At 31.3% G+C, this 6604-nt stretch overlaps 1 long non-coding RNA gene across 1 annotated transcript; it reads right to left on the bottom strand.

The window, feature by feature from the left end:
- Window positions 1-681: 681 nt before the first annotated feature.
- LOC136227848 (uncharacterized) lies at window positions 682-3452 on the bottom strand. Its single transcript, XR_010688291.1, has 3 exons — window positions 3089-3452; window positions 2900-2996; window positions 682-1525 (listed from the first exon to the last, which is right to left on the bottom strand). It is a non-coding gene; the product is annotated as an uncharacterized lncRNA (long non-coding RNA).
- Between the last annotated feature and the right edge of the window lie 3152 nt (window positions 3453-6604).

The following is a 6604-nucleotide window of genomic DNA, read 5'->3' as shown; positions in this document are numbered from 1 at the left end:
ATTATTCGTAACAACTCAAACAAATTGGTTCATACAAAATTTTACTTCATTAGCACCGTTAATATAAAATCTTTATCCCATGAATATTTTTTTTGTTTTTTGCAAAAATGACACCTTTATTTTTGGTGGCTTATCAAATTAGAGATATCAAAACAGATTATCATGTTATAATCATGGTATCAAATTGATTGTGTTAAGTGAGTTGTTTACACAAATCGTATTATCGAATCAAATATTTAAGGCCCTACATTAAGTAATATTGTCTCTATCATCACAAGGGTGAATATACCTACCTTTTTTCAAAGGAACAAATCTTGAATATCAAGAATATGAGCAAGTGATGTGGTATCATTCCCAGCTCCACCACCTTAGATCACCAAGGAATGTTTTAATAACACACATACATTTCTAATAGAAAAGCTATCAAAAGAAACACCATAAAATTCAATTGAACTACACAAATATTTGACCTCAACCTTTATCTTAAAAAGGTTAAGAGACCATATACCTATGAGAGAAAATGAGTCATATCCATTGATAAGGACAGTGAAAGATAAACCAAATTACAAAATAGAAATCAATGGTAAGAATAAAAGAGGAAGAAAAAAACGTTTTTAGTCATATCTAAGAGGAACAACATAGAAACCAAAGAACAACGTATAATGATAGAAAAAAATTGAATAAACAAATAAAATAACAATCAGAATTAAAAACTAATAAGTGAAAGTTGTTAGAATCTTACTCACATACAATACCAGGATGAAGATGTCTTAGCCAAAAAAACAACCAGAAAGTATCAAGAAAAGAGGGAACCCAATCATTAGTAGAAAAAAAAACAACTCTAAAACCCCTAAATAACAATGAGATGTAATTTTAGTTCATTCTTAAAATCCAAAGAGAAAACCCAAAATAGGGAAAGAGAAATATCCACATGTTCTTTATCCAAGCTCTTCCAAATTTGGTGATCTCTTAAGGAATCTGGATGGAAAAATAGAATACTTGAAGTGCTTCAGCTTAACAACCTTTAGACTGCAAAAAAAAACCCCATAATTTGCTGCTAATTCTCCATCCCATATCCTCTTGACACTGTTGCTCCAATCCACTATCAATTCCTTTAAACTTTGGCATTTAACCCGAGAAATTATAGCAAGGTAGAAAAAGAAAATCTAAAACTCATTAAAGTCGAATAGTATCATTAGAAAAACCAAAACTGAAAGATCACGAGCCACATTGGTGTGTTTCGTACTTTAATACTCCTGAATTTTATGAGCAGCCACCATCTGTATGGTTTGATGTGTCTATGTCAAACCTATGAACCTAAGAGTAATCAAATTCAATTAATGTGAATAAAAAACCCATGATATAAACTGATTCTTACTCTCATCAAAGTCATCCCTTCTTTTTCTCACCTCAATCGCGCCTTCACCTCCACCTCCACCCTCAAACTCCTTGCTCTGTTCATCCACCAATATATTACTTCAGTGAATTGAGAATTATGTATCTGAAAACTTTATGAAATTGTTACCTACAAGCATCGATCAAGACAAGCATAATCAGATTCAACTACTAAGAATCTAAAACTCATGCTTGCTTCAGCGAATTTCAAAGTCTGTATCTAAAGGACAGATGCTAAAGTAAAAGATGAAAAGAAAAATCACTGATTTAATTGCTCATAAATAAAACGGAGAAAGATATAACTGTTTTATAGAGATTGGATGAGAGAAAGTGGTTTAGGCCTTGTTTGATAAAGCACTTAATTGCTTAAATTAAAATATCAAGCACTTATTTAATTTAATTGTGTTTGATAACGATTGTTTATCCACCACTTAAATTGGTTAATTAAGTTAAAAATCACTTATTTTGATAAGTCAAAATATTTAACTTAACATTTTAAGTTAAACATTATCTACTATTTTTATAAAAGTTATATCATTCAATATTTCCAGCACTTATAATATTTAGCACTTAAAATTCAGTACTTATTTTTTCAGCACTTAATTTTCAGTTTTATCAAACAGCACCTTAAAAAATGAGAGAAATAAGGAAGAGTCGTGGAAATAAGGAGAGAGTTAGTTTTTTTTAATACTTGCAACAAAAAAAATAAAATAAATAAACACAATTTTAAATTTAGTAAATAAAAATTTATGAAAATTAACATAATGCTTCAAAAAAAAAAAAAACAGCCATGTCAGCTAAAACTTTAAAATCACACCACATCAACCGCTATAGTATCTAGCTCTTATAGCTCTTAGTATATTAATAGATAATAATTTTATTTCTTAAAAACACTTTTAGTAATTTTTATTTTTTCTCTCTATATATGGAATCGAACTTAATCTCTTTTAGAGGTTATTATATACATGATTAATGGAATTTGGACGGGGAATAGGAAAGGAAGTGATGAAGAAGGCTTAATACATCAGCCGCTACCTAAATTTGGCCAGAATTGCAGATTGGCTCCCTGAACTTACAGATGTTTCATCAGCTTCCCAAACTTGCTTATATGGTATAAAATAAACACAAAATGCATCTGCACATATGTACGTGAAACACGCGTTGAAGTGGAAAATGACTTGACAGAAAAATTAAAAATCCTAAAATTGGAATTTAAAGATGAAAACCTTAAAATTAAATCGACCAAAAAACTAAGAGGGAGTTAATCTTCCTTTATTTTTCTATAAAAATCCATAAGCTCCTCTTATCTATTCTTTCACTTCTCTCTTTCTTCTATTCCTTTTGATTCTCCTCTACAAATATTCCGGCCAACCACAGCCATTCCGGCAAACCTGATTTTTGGCTAGCAAATTTTCTTTTTTACTAGGATTATTTGAATCCCAAAACTACGACAAAAAAATCCAGAAGCTTCAATTCAAATCTGGATTAATTCACACATTTTTACCTTTTTCTTCTTCCTCTTTCACTCATCAATCATGGAGTCAAAACCACTTCACCAGATAACTGAAACCCCAACCCATAAGCTTCTTCTGAAGAAATGGCTGAAATGAAAGAGAAAGAACTCTCCTAAACAGAGTATCTTCAAAAGAAATCGAAATCAATTCAAATCTGGAACAAAATCACACATATTTACCTGTTTTTCTTCATCTTTCACTCAATTTCACTGCTTCTCCTCTTCAATTCCTCATCGATACACCCAATTTTAAATGGATCTGTTTGCAAGAGATTGTGGATTCAATCGGTGTGTTCTATGCTCTGTTAGCAGGAGAGGAAGTTGGATTTTTAGAGTTTGAGGTTTTAATGGATTTTATATCATTGTTTTGAATGAATAGCTAAAAAAATTAAAAGAAGATATTGTTAGTTATCTCAAGAAAAAAAATGAAGAAGAAAGGCTTGCTGGTTCAATCATCTCAAGAAAAAAAATCGAAGAAGAACGGTAGGAGAAAGAAGAAAGGTAGGATTTGATGGCTCTCTTCACGCGCCATTACTCTCTCAAACCCCACACAATTTCCATTCAATGCCACCTACGATTTTTGTGTTTAATTTATACAATATAAGCAAGTTCGAGGAACTGATGAAACACTCGTAAAGTTCAGGGAGCTAATATGTAATTATGACCAAGTTTAGGGAGCGATTGATGTATTAAGCCGATGGAGAACTATAAGTGGGAGTATGACGTGAATGTGAGGTGTGTAGGTTTTAGACACATTATTCCATATTATAAGATGTTGGATTGCAATGATCTCGCAAGTATATAATTGTATTATTGGTTCAAATTGATAATGTCGGTTTTGAGTTATCATTCTAGTGATCTAAAAGTAGTCTAGTAAGTAATTATCAACTATTATTTAATTTATAAGTAGATTAATTTCTATAATTTTTGAATTATTTTTGGTTAGTTAATTATATTATTATTAGATTATTTGGTTTAATTATTAGTTTAGATGATTTGGGTTGTGGTGATAATAATCTAGCTAGAAATTAGATTATTTAGAATTCGATATAACTATGTGGTTTTGATTCTCAATTTAGAAATATCACGATACATAGGTGTTGAAACACATTTCCACAATGATTTTGATTTGATAAAGTTATTTAAATTAAAACTAAATCCCTAAGATAAAAATTCTAACACATTAAATTTAAGTGCTTTGATTTATTTGTTACTAATGTGTTTGTTCAAGTATTGTTTGGAGTATTTAATTATACAAGTGTGAAAGACATTAAGATAAAGCCCAAAGCTCAATAAGCAAGGTCAAGGCCCAAGCTAAGTCAAACAGATCAAAAGCTTGTGATTCAACTCAGCCCAGCAAGAAGAAGGATCCAGAAGACTGACTAACTCCTTCACAACGAAGTCATCGAGTTCAACGGACAACGCAGACAAAGCAAGAGTTGACTCAATAAACTTAAGGAGAAAGCTAATCCAAATGAGGAAAGGATCAGACGCAACAGAAAAGCTGTCTAAGAATCTTTGCCTAAAATGGAGAGACAACCCAACGCTTACTGACCAAAAGCAACTGAAGCACTGATCAAGACATAAAAGACTACGTTCTCATTGACCGTGACACTGAGAACTGAGGAACGAAAGGGACAGCAGAGCTGTTTCCCTCCAACGGTTATTTCAGAATTTGAAATGACTGATGGCTCAAGTGTCACTATAAATAGGCCTCTCATTTGCTTCAATCGACGCAGTTCTTCAATAAATCGAAATGCTGACCAAATTCTTCCTTGAAGTTCTGTGCAAAAGCAAAGCAAAGTAATCTTACACCAACTCTTATTTTTGTGTAAAAGATTAGTTTTTAGATCATTCAAAGTGTTCTTTGTTATTAGAACAAAAATCTTATCAATTCTAAAATTGTTAGGAGACTCTGAGGTGCTCGGTATTTAGCACTCAGAGGTAGATAGTGTTGAGTATAGGATATAGAGGACGGTACTCTGTATACCCGCTGACTATTGTAAGGGGTTTGTGCTCTACCCAAAAGAGCTCAGTAGTGGATTAAAGCTCGGAAGGATTCTGGGGATGTAGGCAGGAGGCCGAACCAGGATAAAACTGCAGAGTAACCTTTTCTATCCCTTAACTCTTTTATCTGCTTGCTTTTTATTTTGTCTAGTAAGTGCTTAACTGAACGAATACTGAGTTGAGTGATTCGGTGCTGAGCTCAGGAATAGACTCCCAAGTGCTATTCCTTGACTCAACGTTAGAAGCAGCTTTAGTTATTGATCAATTAAAGCTGCCTCTGACTTTACCTAATATCACTGTGATAAGAATTAAAGAAAAATCTTAAGTCATAACTAAGACAAGTCAGCCTATTAAAGCAAAATTTTAAATAGTTCCTTTAACCCCCCCCCCCCCCCCCCAAGAACTTATTCTTGTAACACAAGGGACCAATAATAAGAAGCTTGATAATAAATTATTATCAAGTCTAAGCCAAATAGGTAGGAAATAAAATTGTGTTTAGACTCTTAGATGTCTGTAACTTCTCCATATCATACCATGTGACGTTTAGGGTCGGGTTTGATATTTTGGGATCAGAGCATATGTTAAATTCTTCAGACCTAATCTTAGAGATATAGTGACTGAGAAATATGAATAGTTGGTGATAGTTTCAGAAATAATTTAGAAATTTTCAAGAATTATAGTAACTAGAAATTGTGTAACAAAATGGAGATTATAATATAGAACAATTTTAAATTTAATGTAATTAATCTATGTGTGGATAAATATGTTAGAGATTTTTGGTGAATAAAAGTTTAAAATGATGTCCAACAATTGTTAAAAATAAATAACAACAAGTAGGAAACATATATTAATATAGGCATAACATTCATTTAGGCCCTTAAACTAAATAGTCAAAGTCAACTAAAACCCTACACTACTAAAATCAGTAATCGAGTCATTGAATTAAACAAAAATCACCAATTAAATCCAATCTATCGTACTAACAGTTCTCTAGCTAACAATTGTTTACCAAACATATATATGTCCATGAAATGAAGCTGAATGGGCATGCTAAAATTTATTTATTGTAATTTCACTCAGACTGTTTATTTTCTTTCAAAAAAAAAGTGAATGGCTTTTCTGAATCACAAATAGACTAGATATTTTTATATTTTTTATACCAGGTCAAATTTGTATCAGTACGTTCAAAAATAGGATGAAAGGAAGAATGCCAATGAATCTTGACATATTATCTTTTACTCTTTAACTTGTTAGACATTTCAGCTTAACTTGTTTTCGGTTTATTGGTTGTAACCTTGACATATTATGATAAAAAAAAAAGTTAGTTTGTGTGATAGATTGGATTTAATTGGTGATTTTTGTTTAAGTTAGGGACCCAATTTCTTGAAAATAAACAGTATGAGTGAAATTACTTATATTTTGAAAGAAAATATAAGGGTTTCTTTACAACTTATATGTCCACTTTCTTTACAACTTATATTTTGAAAGAACAGTCTGACAGTTCTCTACTTATATGTCAATTATTTTTGAATTTTTAAGTAAATATATATGATCGAAGGATTTCGAGAATTTAGGTTTTAAGGGTTTCTTTACAACTTACTTTGTTAAATTCAGATTTTTCATAAATTGGCTCTTAATCACGAGTTTAAGGTTAAATTGAAGAAAATAAATATATTTATGAGTATTTTG

Source organism: Euphorbia lathyris, chromosome 4 (genome assembly GCF_963576675.1).
Source record: "Euphorbia lathyris chromosome 4, ddEupLath1.1, whole genome shotgun sequence".
In the NCBI taxonomy this organism is placed as follows: domain Eukaryota; kingdom Viridiplantae; phylum Streptophyta; class Magnoliopsida; order Malpighiales; family Euphorbiaceae; genus Euphorbia; species Euphorbia lathyris.
This window is presented reverse-complemented; position numbering and strand designations above follow the sequence as displayed.